The following is a 15356-nucleotide window of genomic DNA, read 5'->3' as shown; positions in this document are numbered from 1 at the left end:
TATAGGAGGAAACACGTTCACCTGACGACCGAGGTTAGCCTGCAGGCGCCCGGCCCGCCACAAGGAGTCACTAGAGCGTGATGAGCCAAGTAAAGCCCTCCGGCCAAACCCTCCCCTAACCCGGACGACGCTGGGCCAATTGTGCGCCGCCCTATGGGACTCCCGATCACGGCCGGTTGTGATACAGCCAGGGAATTAACCAGGGTCTGTAGTGATGCCTCTAACACTGTGATGCACTGCCTTAGATTGCTGTGCCACTCGGGAGGCCCCAGAAATGACATTTTACATGATTTTTTTTATATGAGTCCCTTGCGATTTCACTAATGGACCCACCAGTTCAACACAAAGTCTCCCAAAAAGTTTTGAAATTGAAATGTTTCGAAATGGGCAGAAAGTTTCTCAATTTCATGCTCATTTCAGCCATTGATATATTGGTAAAACTGTTCAAATAAATCAGATCGTCACTGAGTTGAGTACGTCAGTACTTTGTGTGTGAGGAGGTGTTATCCCAGGGGTTAAGGGTCAGTGTTCTCTGACTGTTGTGTTGAAGTGATCCAGTCAGTGGCTGACTAACTCTAACTCCCAGCCAGTGGGAGGTATTATTAAGCTAATCCAAATGAGCTCAGTCACACACCACACCTAGGAGCTCTCTATATATAACTGCCTCAGATGAGGAGAGGGAGAGAAAATATAATTGTATTACTGTTGACCCAATTCTTCTTTCTTTTAGATTTTAAAACCCTGGAACCATTGTATTGCCAATTTCTGGAAATATGTGACTGCAAATCAAGGACTAGATAAAATTGAACCATTGGTATATTGTTCTGTGGTACTTTATACAGTGAATGGTAACGCTTATGTCTAGTCTTGACAGAGATAAGAAGCAGCCTTAGAAAAATATATTTGTTGTGGTTCTCTGTGGCTCTGTGGTCCTCTCTGGCTCAGTTGGTAGAGCATGGCGCTTGCAATTCAAGGTTGTGTGATTTATTCCTGCTGGGGCCAACCATACAAAAAATGTATTCACGCATGACTGTAAATTGCGTTGGAGAAAAAGTGTCTGCTAAATGGCATGTATAACATTTCAGTAAGCAGTTTGAAAATATTGGTCACCATAGGCCTATGTGTGATTCTTCTCATCAAGAAAGATGCCTCCTCCCTGTGTGTCCTTTGCTCTACTGTCATCTGTTACATAATCACCTAGATTCTCTCTGTGACTGGATTAATCATGGAAAGTCTGGTTAAACTGTTTTAAATGTCACAAGTAACATTGACACTGTACTCCCTAGATTCGTCACAAGCAAATAATTGAGTTTTGATCATATGTAAGGTGCAATACAACGACAGGGACACAGAGAAATTTGAAGGTTTTTTAAATTCAGGGATCACTATTCTTAGTCAGTTGGTCATTCATTGTCTCATTTCTAAAAGTGTTAGCTGTCATACATTTTCATCAGAGAGAGTCACCTTTCTCTCTCAATGGTAAACATGACTCTGTGTCTTAAACTACCATTCACAACTACGCGTTTTACCACCCACAGCGTGATCTTCTACCTCAACCCATTCACTGTAAACTGGGCTAAAGTGGATTAAGCTCCGTCAATATAGCTGCAGTTGAGTGGTGTCCTATACCGTAGCTAGTTGAGCTGACTGCAACTACATGCAGGATCAGGTATAATCTTGTTGAACAGATTAGGAGTGGCAGTTATAGTAAGTGAAAAAAATTGCCAGTAATCCCTCATGTTCCTTGTTCCAGTTTAGTTTCCACTTAGTTGAACTTTGCATTTAAGTCATACCTCTACCACAGTGGCACAAAGACCAGAAGAGGGGCTTTCACTACAGTCAATTCAACATCCATTTTAAGATAAACATAAACATAATATATATAAATCAACATTAATACACCCATCTAAACATGACATTAATGATTTTACTATTCCTAGACATGATGATAATGCACAGATTATTTTACCCTAACTTAAGATGTATTGCATCATCGGAGTGAAAATGTTGCATCTTAGCGTTTTTCATCATTAATCTTGTTCTGGAGGCAGCTCTGCAGAGTGGTCACTAGCTGGCACAGCTACAATGTCATAAAAGCTGATTTTAAACCTAACCCTAACCTTAACCACACTGCTAATCCTAATGCCTAACACTGGCTAATGTGTTGTGGCCTACCCTCACCACACGGGGAAGTCCAAGATCCAGTTGCAGAGGGAGGTGTTCAGTCCCAGGGTCCTTAGCTGAAGAGTGATGAGCTTGGAGGTTACTATGGTGTTGAACGCTGAGCTGTAGTCAATGAACTTGTCAGGTCAAAGGGAATTTATGGAAGTGTTGACTGAAGTTGCAGATCATGTGGACTTCTAAAATCTCTCTCTGGCAATTTCTCTCAGAAATCCATTTTGATATGAGGATGGGAATGAAAACAGAAAAGAGCTGGTTAATACCAAAAACAGACTGAACCACCAAGCTATACCTCAGCACCCCTACAATGATATTCTGCATCATTTGTTTATCATCCATTAGACATAACCTATGTCAATATGATAGATAAAGAAGCTTTGAAAAACGTAATGTGGCCTATATCCGCCCACAGTAGCTGTTATCAAATAGGTTACAGTATATGGGTCATCTCACACTTAGACATTGTGGATGAGTGTTCTTATTGATTCCACAGTGGGGCTCTGTCTGCAGTGTTGCTCTACAGCCCACGCTTGATGTGATAATGTGGCCAATAGTCATTCAGTAATCCACTGGTTACTATAGAGACTAGGAAGAGGAAAGGAATGCGCCAGCCAGCCATCAGACCCGGACTACATCTCAAATGGCACCCTATTCCCTATATAGTGCACTTCTTTTGAACAGAGGCTGGTCAAACGTAGTGCACTATATAGGGAATATGGTGCCATTTAGGACATAGCCCTGGATTATACATTCCTAGGGCTGAACAGAGCTCTGACTGCAGCCTACACCGTCGTCACACAGACACTTCAATCAGACTGCAGCAAATTCCAACCAATTAACTGGAGGAGCCTTTGGCCCACGTGTTCTATTCACAAAATCTGGGGAATTCCTCTCTACTGCCTCTTGTATCAATGTGAGCCACATAGTCTCATGATGATTCACTCCGACCATTCAGAGTAAAGTGGGTCATTGTCATATTGATCACATAAACTATTGTCATGACCTGAATTGATTTCCAAAATTAAATGTGCATCTTTATAGACCAAGTATGTTAACAGGGTTTCTAGTATCCACAAATAACCATAACGTATCAGTGTTTCACCCTCTTGAAATGTGTAAAGTCCTTTGATTATTTAAAGACTATCGAACAAATGCACAATGTTCAATCACCCTATTACGGGAAAGGCCATTAAGATTAAGGGCATCATTACATGTTCCATAACAAATGTGATATACCTGATCAAGTGTATTTGTGATCTATGCTATGTAGGAAAAACGAAACGAGCTCTGAAAACAAGGATAGCAGAACACAGGAGTAATATCAGGACCCTTGACCAGAGAAACCCTGTGGCTGCGCATTTCATGGAGTCTCGTCACTACATTAGCTCTTTGAGATACATTGGCATCGAACATGTTAAGACTCCTAGGAGGGGGGAAGATACTGATAATCTATTATTGAGAAGATAATTGTATTGGATTCACTGTTTATGTACCATGTCTCCTAGAGGTCTGAACCAAGAGTTTGATATCAGACCATTTCTTACATGAATATGTCACTTTGATTTTTCTTGCCTTCCAGGTCACCTACTTGGTCATTTTGTAAATACACTGCTCAAAAAAATTAAGGGAACACTTAAACAACACAATGTAACTCCAAGTCAATCACACTTCTGTGAAATCAAACTGTCCACTTAGGAAGCAACACTGATTGACAATACATTTCACATGCTGTTGTGCAAATGGAATAGACAACAGGTGGAAATTATAGGCAATTAGCAAGACACCCCCAATAAAGAAGTGGTTCTGCAGGTGGTGACCACAGACCACTTCTCAGTTCCTAGGCTTCCTGGCTGATGTTTTGGTCACTTTTGAATGCTGGCGATGCTTTCACTCTAGTGGTAGCATGAGACGGAGTCTACAACCCACACAAGTGGCTCAGGTAGTGCAGCTCATCCAGGATGGCACATCAATGCGAGGTGTGGCAAGAAGGTTTGCTGTGTCTGTCAGCGTAGTGTCCAGAGCATGGAGGCGCTACCAGGAGACAGGCCAGTACATCAGGAGACGTGGAGGAGGCCGTAGGAGGGCAACAACCCAGCAGCAGGACCGCTACCTCCGCCTTTGTGCAAAGAGGAGCAGGAGGAGCACTGCCAGAGCCCTGCAAAATGACCTCCAGCAGGCCACAAATGTGCATGTGTCTGCTCAAACGGTCAGAAACAGACTCCATGAGGGTGGTATGAGGGCCCGACGTCCACAGGTGGGGGTTGTGCTTACAGCCCAACACCGTGCAGAACGTTTGGCATTTGCCAGAGAACACCAAGATTGGCAAATTCGCCACTGGCGCCCTGTGCTCTTCACAGATGAAAGCAGGTTCACACTGAGCACATGTGAGAGACGTGACAGAGTCTGGAGACGCCGTGGAGAACGTTCTGCTGCCTGCAACATCCTCCAGCATGACCGGTTTGGCGGTGGGTCAGTCATGGTGTGGGGTGGCATTTCTTTGGGGGGGCCGCACAGCCCTCCATGTGCTTGCCAGAGGTAGCCTGACTGCCATTAGGTACCGAGATGAGATCCTCAGACCCCTTGTGAGACCATATGCTGGTGCGGTTGGACCTGGGTTCCTCCTAATGCAAGACAATGCTAGACCTCATGTGGCTGGAGTGTGTCAGCAGTTCCTGCAAGAGGAAGGCATTGATGCTATGGACTGGCCCGCCCGTTCCCCAGACCTGATTCCAATTGAGCACATCTGGGACATCATGTCTCGCTCCATCCACCAACGCCACGTTGCACCACAGACTGTCCAGGAGTTGGCGGATGCTTTAGTCCAGGTCTGGGAGGAGATCCCTCAGGAGACCATCCGCCACCTCATCAGGAGCATGCCCAGGCGTTAAAATAACCAGGTTGAGTCGGCAGCGAGACTAACATGGTCGTCTTGACTATGATCTGACGATGAGTGGTAAGTTTGACCGGGTCTTAAAGGCTGAGGTGATATGGTGAATGAGCTGCAGCTGGAACCCTGACTCCCGCACACCAGACTTCACTCCTGCAATCAAGGACAGACAGAGGGGAGGGAGAGAGCAGAGAGAGCTACCTATCAGCAGTAGGCCTAACACTGAGCACATAATCACATTAAGCAAGTGAATTGATGATTAAACAGAGGCCTATGCAAATCAGCAACAGTAAAAGATGAGCTAACAGTGAACATGGTGGCTCATCAAATGTCAAAGAAAAGGACATCTTCTGAACTAAGTAGGGGTAACAGTCCACCCATTGGGCACAGACATCAGTTCAAGGTCTAGTTTTGATTTACATTAGGTTGAGTTGTCAATTAATGTGAATTCAACGTGAAATCAACAACAAATGTCACCATGTCATTGGATTTAGGTAAGAAGTAAAAAAAAAAGCCCTTACGTTGATTACTTTTTGCAAATCCAATCAATTTTCCATGTTGATTCAAAGTCATCACATACAGTACCAGTCAAAAGTTTGGACACACCTACTCCTTCCAGGGTTTTTCTTTATTTTTACTATTTTCTACATTGTAGAATAATAGTGAAGACATCAAAACTATGAAATAACACATATGGAATCATGTAGTAACCAAAAAAGTGTTAAACAAATCAAAACATTTATTATTTGAGATTCTTCAAATAGCCACCCTTTGCCTTGATGACAGCTTTGCACACTCTTGGCATTCTCTCAACCAGCTTCACCTGGAATGCTTTTCCAACAATCTTGAAGGAGTTCCCACATATGCTGAGCACTTGTTGGCTGCTTTTCCTTCACTCTAACGCCCGACTCATCCCAAACCATCTCAATTGGGTTGAGGTCGGGGAATTGTGGAGGCAAGGTCATCTGATGCAGCACTCCATCACTCTTCTTCTTGGTAAAATATCCCTTACACAGCCTGGAGGTTTGTTGGGTCATTGTCCTGTTGAAAAACAAATGATAGTCCCACTAAGCTCAAACCAGATGGTTTGCGTATCACTGCAAAATGCAGTGGTAGCCATGCTGGTTAAGTGTCTCTTGAATTCTAAATAAATCACAGACAGTGTCACCAGCAAAGCACCCCCACACCATCACACCTTCTCCTCCATGCTTTACGGTGGGAACTACACATGCGGAGATCATCCGTTCACCCACACCGCGTCTCACAAAGACACAGCACTTAAACCAAAAATCTCCAATTTGGACTCCAATTGTACTGTTGGGGGTACTCGGGGACCGGAGTTGGGAACCACTGGCCTACAGTATGATGGCCTTAGCCTTGTGGGCATTTGCAATGCACCCCTTGACCAGTGGTGCAAAGTACTTATGTACTTAAATAGTTTTTTTTGGTATCTGTACTTTACTTTACTATTTATATTTTTGACTTCTTTTACTTTTACTTGACTACATTCCTAAAGAAAATGATGTACGTTTTATTCCATACATTTAAACTTACACCCAAAAGTACTTAGCAGGACAGGAAAATGGTCCAATTCACGCACTAATCTAGAGAACGTCCCTGGGATTCCCTACTACCTCTGATCTGACGGACTCACGGACTCACGAAACACAAAATGCTTCGTTTGTAAATTATGTCTGAGTGTTGAAGTGTGCCCCTGGCTATCCGTAAATAAAAACTATTTGCTTCATATAAGGAATTTGAAACTATTTATACTTTTACTTTTGATACTTAAGTATATTTTAGCAATTACATCTACTTTTGATACTTAAGTAAATTTAATACAAAATACTTTTATACTTTTACTCAAGTAGTATTTTACTGGGTGATTTTCACTTTTACGTCATTATCTATTAAGGTATCTTTACTTTTACTTAAGTATGACATTGGGTACTTTTTCCACCACCGCCCTTGACATTGTGCATCTGAAGTAGAGAATAGCTTAACTCACACATTGTTTACATTGTTCTGCTATATGTTCTCAATTAAAAAATTATACCAGTAGACAATGTATGAGGCTAATCATTATAATAGATTTTGTTCATGCCTTGTGCTGACATTAAATTGTTTAGTGCAAATCCAACCCTTGTAATCTAGGTGGTGGAGCAGGAGATGATGGGATCCTTATCTTAAAACATACAACTACTACTACCAAGTTCAATGCCAGATACCTTTCTCCCAGAAGGTCTGAGTGGCACTTGGAGGTGTCACTGTGATAATGAAGATGGTTTGCCTAAGACTACCACAACAATTACATTGTGTTTGAATTGTAAAAGAAAGAATTGGGCTATAAGAAATACTTTCTATTCAATGGGGTTAGGCAGAGCAGAGACCAGTGCCTGTCAGAGGAAGGCCCTCAAAATTGTCAAAGACTCCAGCCACCCTAGTCATAGACTGTTCTCTCTGCTACCACACGGCAAGCGGTACCGGAGTGCCAAGTCTAGGTCCAAAAGACTTCTCAACAGCTTCTACCCCCAAGCCATAAGACTCCTGAACAGCTAATCATGGCTACCCGGACTATTTGCACTGCCCCCCCACCCCATCCTTTTTACGCTGCTGCTACTCTGTTAATTATTTATGCATAGTCACTTTAACTCTACCCACATGTACATATTACTTCAACTACCTCAACTAGCCGGTGCCCCCGCACATTGACTCTGCACCGGTACCCCCCTGTATATATAGCCTCCCTACTGTTATTTTATTTTACTTCTGCTCTTTTTTTCTCAACACTTTTTTTGTTGTTGTTTTATTTTTACTTTTTTTGTTACAAATAAATGCACTGTTGGTTAAGGGCTGTAAGTAAGCATTTCACTGTAATGTCTGCACCTGTTGTATTCGGCGCATGTGACCAATAAAATGTGATTTGATTTGATTTGATTTGAAAATACTTTTAATTTCACTCATACAACAATATAGCCTATTATTAAAGTACAGTGTGTTTACAATCTCAACAATAGTGTTTTACACGTTCAAATTACACTATATATATTCATACAGTTTAAGGGGGCACTTTTGTCATGATGACAAGGAGAAGGTGCTCTCTACTGAAATGGCACAACAGAATCATTCAGATTGTCCAAAGTACAGCATATGACAACCATCTTATATAACTGACAGATGTCTCCTTTCATATATGGAAAAGGAAAAAGTAGAAGTAGAAACTGATGCTGCTGCAGCATTGCTCATCTTCACAGTGGGAATCCAGTTGACATGGGTGTCTTGATATATGTCAGCTTGTGAACCCACAGTACATAAACAAATGAGAAGCACACCTGATGTTAGAATATCACTTCTTCAGGTCACCTATACCATCAGGGCTCTTAAGTGTTTCTTTGGGTTTAATTCATTCAGGTGTTTTAGTGTCATATAAAGATTACATCTATTGTTGGGCTGGATCAACCAATAGTCAACACAGCAGGTTGTCCTATGCCATTGAGGCCTTTGTCCTATGCTGTAATGTCCATACATTTTCCCTCCTCTTATGAATACAGTTAGCAAATTATATCATTGGGTTATCATATGAATATGATAACCACTGGAGTTTTTTGGGACAATAATGTCTCCAGGCTATATGGACGTCATATTGTACAACTTGCGTCTCCCCTTTTCATGGTCATGGCTAGAAGGGATCCAGCTTTTGTCAAATTAACGTAATATTTGACATTTCACAGCAGGTTAGGAGAATTAGGTTAAGGTTAAGGAAAAAGTTAGTGTTAGCTAAAATGCAAAAATATACATTTGACAAATGCTGGATCCCTTTTAAGCCTAGATTACATGGTTGCTTTCAAGACGAGGTCGTATATATTGATCTGTTGTCAGTGTCAGTAGAGTAGGCCTAGACTACCATCGTATTAAAAAATATTCTCCTCTCCAGTCATATAAAGTGTAGTAGAATTGCATAAAATGTTTATCAAAGGCCTCATTTTTCCCCTGCAAAGGAAAGAAAAGTATCTGATATAGCCTATAAACCTATGCCACTACGTGCTCATTAATAGCCTAAGTTATCACTATCCAATCTACTCATCACATTAGGAATATTAGGCTTACATTAGTCTGCAAATGCGATGCTAAAGGCATGCAATCCTTTGTTATAAAGGCTGAAATAATTGCTTCCCCAAAACTTGAAACTCAAGCGACACATGCTAATAGCTAGACTACCAGCTATCGAGCTAGCTAATTTTGGCTAACTTACTGTTGTTGACACCTGGTTAGCATAACAGCTAAACTAAACTCGAAATCGATCAAATTTGACATACCAGTGATGAAATGATCGTAGCAAAACTGTATTGACTGCTGTCTGGGTTCAGGTCTTAATGGACAAAAATCTTTCCTGGCTTTTCTGACAGTTCTTGGTGTCACCAATGGTGTTTAAAAAAATCCCTGTTGTCTTTCCTGCTTTGTTACAGCAGCCAAATACTCGACAGAAAATCACAGTGGTGATGAATGAACTAGTTTTAGGCACTGTTATCATGCAGTTTGGGGTACCACTCGGCTGTTGTCGTCAGAATAATTAATGCGGTGAGTTTGGCGTTGTAACCGACTTCAATGGGCCAATGATCACCTTCGATGACCACTGGCACGCTAGAGAAGTTTGCTCTTCACGGATGAATCCCGGTTTCAACTGTACCGGGCAGATGACGTTTTGTGGGCGAGAGGTTTGCTGATGTCAAAGTTGTGAACAGAGTGCCCAATGGTGGTGGTGGGGTTATGGTATGGGCAGGCATAAGCTACGGACAACGAACACAATTGCATTCTATCGATACCATTACGAGATCCTGTCGTGCCATTCATCCACCGCCAACACCTCATGTTTCAGCATGATAATGCATGGCCTCATGTCGCAAGGATTTGTTCACAATTCCTGGAAGCTGAAAATGTCCCATTTCTTCCATGGCCTGCATAATCACCAGACATGTCATCTATTGAGCATGTTTGAGATACACTGGATCGACGTTTACGACATCGTGTTCCAGTGCCCGCCAAATATCCAGCAACTTCGCACAGCCATTGAGGAGAAGTGGGACAACATTCCACAGGCCACAATCAACAGCCTGATCAACTCTATCCGAAGGAGATGTGTCGCGCTGCATGAGGCAAATGGTGGTCACACCAGATACAGACTGGTTTTCAGCTCCACGCCCCTACTTTTGTTTTAAAGCTATCTGTGACCAACAGATGCATATCTGCATTCCCAGTCATGTGAAATCCATAGATTAAGGCATAATGCATTTACTTCAATTGACTGATTTTCTTATATGAACTGTAACTCAGAAAAATCTTTGAAATTGTTGCATGTTGCGTTTATATTTTTGTTTAGTGTGTACAGTGCATTCGGAAAGTATTCAGACCCCTTGACTTTCACAGCCTTATTATAAAATTGATTAAATCGTTTTCTTCCCTCATCAGTCTACACACAATACCCCATAAGGACAAAGCAAAAACAGGTTTTTAGACATAAAACTGAAATATTACATTTATATAAGTATTCAGACCCCTTACTCAGTACTTTGTTGAAGCACCTTTGGCAGCGATTACATCCTCGAGTCTTCTTGGGTATGACACTACCAGCTTGGCACACCTGTATTTGGGGAGTTTCTCTCATTCTTCCCTGCAGATCCTCTCAAGCTCTGTCAGGTTGGACGGGGAGCGTCACTGCACAGCTATTTTCAGGTCTCTCCAGAGATGTTCGATCAGGTTCAAGTCCGGGCTCTGGCTGGGCCACTCAAGGACACTCAGAGAGTTGTCCCGAAGCCACTCCTGCATTGTCTTGGCTGTGTGCTTAGGGTCGTTGTCCTGTTGGAAGGTAAAGCTTTACCCCAGTCTGAGGTCCTGAGCGCTCTGGAGCAGGTTTTCATCAAGGATCTCTCTGTACTTGTGTTCGTGCCGTGAAAGGAGGGGTTCTTCTTTGTCTGAAAGCAATGGCTAGCTAGTTTGCTAACTATTCTAGCTAACTAACTGGCTGAATAAGTTGACGACGGACTCGCTCAAGCTGTCGGGACTAACCCACAACGTTAGACACGGACACGAACGATCTGCTTGCGTGTTGATACACTGGTGGTTTGTTGTGGCCGAGTATTGGCGCTAAACCGTGTTGTTGGAGTCCGGCATGCTAGCTGGCTGTGGCGTCTTATGACTAAGTGCCTGGACGATTTTCACGGAATAATTCTGCACCTAGTTAGCTAGCTGAATAAACTAAGTTAGTCTATTCCTAGAAAACATTGAACCGCTGTAGTTTACAACAATTATAGTTTCTGAGGTGGAAGTTGGGAGAGTTATATGTGGGAGTTGTGGTGAGGGAGGCCCCGCTCTCTCCTTTCCCAGATGTTTAGTTAATTTCATTCCGATCTCCTCTGCATTATTGTAGCCATCTGCTGCAGCCTGTCAACTATGCCTCTGCCTATCCCTGTTCTCTCCTCTCCGCACAGGCTACACAAACGCCTCACACCGCGTGGCTGCTGCCTCTCTAACCTGGTGGTCCCTGCACGCACCACCCACGTGGAGTTCCAGGTCTCAGGCAGCCTCTGGAACTGCCGTTCTGCTGCCAACAAGGCAGAGTTCATCTCAGCCTATGCTACCCTCCAGTCCCTCGACTTCTTGGCGCTGACGGAAACATGGATTACCACTGAAAACACTGCTACTCCTACTGCTCTCTCCTCGTCTGACCATGTGTTCTCGCATACCCCGAGAGCATCTGGTCAGCGGGGTGGTGGCACAGGAATCCTCATCTCTCCCAAGTGGACATTCTCAATTTTTCCCCTGACCCATCTGTCTATCTCCTCATTTGAATTCCATGCTGTCACAGTCACTAGCCCATTTAAGCTTAATATCCTTGTCATCTATCGCCCTCCAGGTTCCCTTGGAGAGTTCATCAATGAGCTTGACGCCTTGATAAGTTCCTTTCCTGAGGATGGCTCACCCCTCACAGTTCTGGGGGATTTCAACCTCCCTACGTCTATATTTGACTCATTTCTTTCTGCCTCCTTCTTTCCACTCCTCTCCTCTTTTGACCTCACCCTCTCACTGTCCCCCCCTACTCACAAGGCAGGCAATACGCTTGACCTCATCTTTACTAGATGCTGTTCGTCTACTAATCTCACTGCAACTCCCCTCCATGTCTCTGACCACTACTTTGTATCCTTTTCTCTCTCGCTCTCCTCCAACACTACTCACTCTGCCCCTACACAGATGGTAAAGCGCCGTCGCAACCTTCGCTCTCTCTCTCCCGCTACTCTCTCCTCTTCCATCCTATCATCTCTTCCCTCTGCTCAATCCTTCTCCCTCCAATCTCCTGATTCTGCCTCCTCAACCCTCCTCTCCTCCCTTTCTGCATCCTTTGACTCTCTATGTCCCCTATCCTCCCGGCCGGCTCGGTCCTCCCCTCCAGCTCCGTGGCTTGATGACTCATTGCAAGCTCACAGAACAGAGCTCCGGGCAGCTGAGCGGAAATGGAAGAAAACTAGACTCCCTGCGGACCTGGCATCTTTTCACTCCCTCCTCTCTACATTTTCTTCATCTGTTTCTGCTGCTAAGGCCACTTTCTACCACTCTAAATTCCAAGCATCTGCCTCTAACCCTAGGAAGCTCTTTGCCACATTCTCCTCCCTGCTGAATCCCCCCCTCCCTCTCTGTGGATGACTTCGTCAACCATTTTGAAAAGAAGGTTGACGACATCCGATCCTCGTTTGTTAAGTCAAATGACACTGCTGGTCCTGCTCACACTGCCCTACCCTATGCTTTGACTTCTTTCTCCCCTCTCTCTCCAGATAAAATCTTGCGACTTGTGACGGCAGGCCGCCCAACAACCTGCCCACTTGACCCTATCCCCTCCTCTCTTCTCCAGACCATCTCCGGTGACCTTCTCCCTTACCTCACCTCGCTGATCAACTCATCCTTGAACGCTGGCCATGTCCCTTCCATCTTCAAGAGAGCGAGAGTTGCACCCCTTCTCAAAAAACCAACACTCGATCCCTCTGATGTCAACAACTACAGACCAGTATCCCTTCTTTCTTTTCTCTCCAAAACTATTGAGCGTGCCGTCTTTAGCCAACTCTCTTGCTATCTCTCTCAGAATGACCTTCTTGATCCAATCCAGTCAGGTTTCAAGACTGGTCATTCAACTGAGACTGCTCTTCTCTGTGTCACGGAGGCTCTCCGCACTGCTAAAGCTAACTCTCTCTCCTCTGCTCTTGTCCTTCTAGACCTGTCTGCTGCCTTTGATACTGTGAACCATCAGATCCTCCTCTCCACCCTCTCCGAGCTGGGCATCTCCGGCGCGGCTCACTCTTGGATTGCGTCCTACCTGACCGGTCGCTCCTACCAAGTGGCGTGGCGAGAACCTGTCTCCACACCACGTGCTCTCACCACTGGTGTCCCCCAGGGCTCAGTTCTAGGCCCTCTCCTATTCTCCCTATACACCAAGTCACTTGGCTCTGTCATATCCTCACATGGCCTCTCCTATCATTGCTACGCTGACGACACACAACTAATCTTCTCCTTTCCCCCTTCTGATAACCAGGTGGCGAATCGCATCTCTGCATGTCTGGCAGACATATCAGTATGGATGACGGATCACCACCTCAAGCTGAACCTTGGCAAGACGGAGCTGCTCTTCCTCCCGGGGAAGGACTGCCTGTTCCATGATCTCGCCATCATGGTTGACAACTCCGTTGTGTCCTCCTCCCAGAGTGCGAAGAGCCTTGGCGTGACACTGGACAACACCCTGTCGTTCTCCGCTAACATCAAGGCAGTGACCCGATCCTGTAGGTTCATGCTCTACAACATTCGGAGAGTACGACCCTGCCTTACACAGGAAGCGGCACAGGTCCTAATCCAGGCACTTGTCATCTCCCGTCTGGATTACTGCAACTCGCTGTTGGCTGGGCTCCCTGCCTGTGCCATTAAACCCCTACAACTCATCCAGAATGCCGCAGCCCGTCTGGTGTTCAACCTTCCCAAGTTCTCTCACGTCACCCCGCTCCTCCGCACACGCCACTGGCTTCCAGTTGAAGCTCGCATCTGCTACAAGACCATGGTGCTTGCCTACGGAGCTGTGAGGGGAACGGCACCTCCGTACCTTCAGGCTCTGATCAGTCCCTACACCCAAACGAGGGCATTGCGTTCATCCACCTCTGGCCTGCTGGCTCCCCTACCTCTGCGGAAGCATAGTTCTCGCTCAGCCCAGTCAAAACTGTTCGCTGCTCTGGCACCCCAATGGTGGAACAAGCTCCCTCACGACGCCAGGACAGCGGAGTCACTCACCACCTTCCGGAGACATTTGAAACCCCACCTCTTTAAGGAATACCTGGGATAGGATAAAGTAATCCTTCTACCCCCCCTTACCCCAACCCAAACCCCAACCACAAAAAAAACATAAAAAAAAAAAAAACATTGTAAAGTGGTGATCCCACTGGCTATAAGGTGAATGCACCTATTTGTAAGTCGCTCTGGAGAAGAGCGTCTGCTAAATGACGTAAATGTAATGTAAATGTACTTTGCTCCGTTCATCTTTCCCTCGATCCTGACTAGTCTCTCAGTCCCTGCCGCTGAAAAACATCCCCACAGCATGATGCTGCCACCACCATGCTTCACCACAGGGATAGTTCCTCCAGACGTGACGCTTGGCATTCAGGCCAAAGAGCTCAATCTTGGTTCCATCAGACCAGAGAATCTTGTTTCTCATGGTCTGAGAGTCTTTAGGTGCCTTTCGGCAATCTCCAAGCGGGCTGTCATGTGCCTTTTACTGAGGAGTGGCTTCCATCTGGCCACTACAATATAGGCCTGATTGGTGGAGTGCTGCAAAGATGGTTGTCCTTCTGGAAGATTTTTCCATTGCCACAGAGGAACTCTGGTGCTCTGTCAGAGTGACCATCGGGTTCTTGGTCACCTCCCTGACCAAGGCTCTTCTCCCCCAATTGCTCAGTTTGGCCAGGCATCCAGCTCTAGGAAGTGTCTTGGTGGTTCCAAAGTTCTTCCATTTAAGAATGGAAGAACTTTGTTCTTGGGGACCTTCAATACTGCAGACATTTTTTGGCACCCTTCCCTAGATCTGTGCCTCAACACAATCATGTCTCGGAGCTCTACGGACAATTCCTTCGACCTCATGGCTTGGTTTTTGCTCTGACATGCACTGTCAACTGTGGGACCTTATATAGACAGGTGTGTATTTTTTCTCCAAATCATGTCCAATCAATTGAATTTACCACAGGTGGACCCCAATCAAGTTGTAGAA

The sequence above is a fragment of the Coregonus clupeaformis genome, chromosome 4 (assembly GCF_020615455.1).
Source record: "Coregonus clupeaformis isolate EN_2021a chromosome 4, ASM2061545v1, whole genome shotgun sequence".
Classification (NCBI taxonomy): Eukaryota; Metazoa; Chordata; class Actinopteri; order Salmoniformes; family Salmonidae; genus Coregonus; species Coregonus clupeaformis.
The sequence above is the reverse complement of the archived record's forward strand: the minus strand, read 5'-3'. Positions refer to the sequence as shown.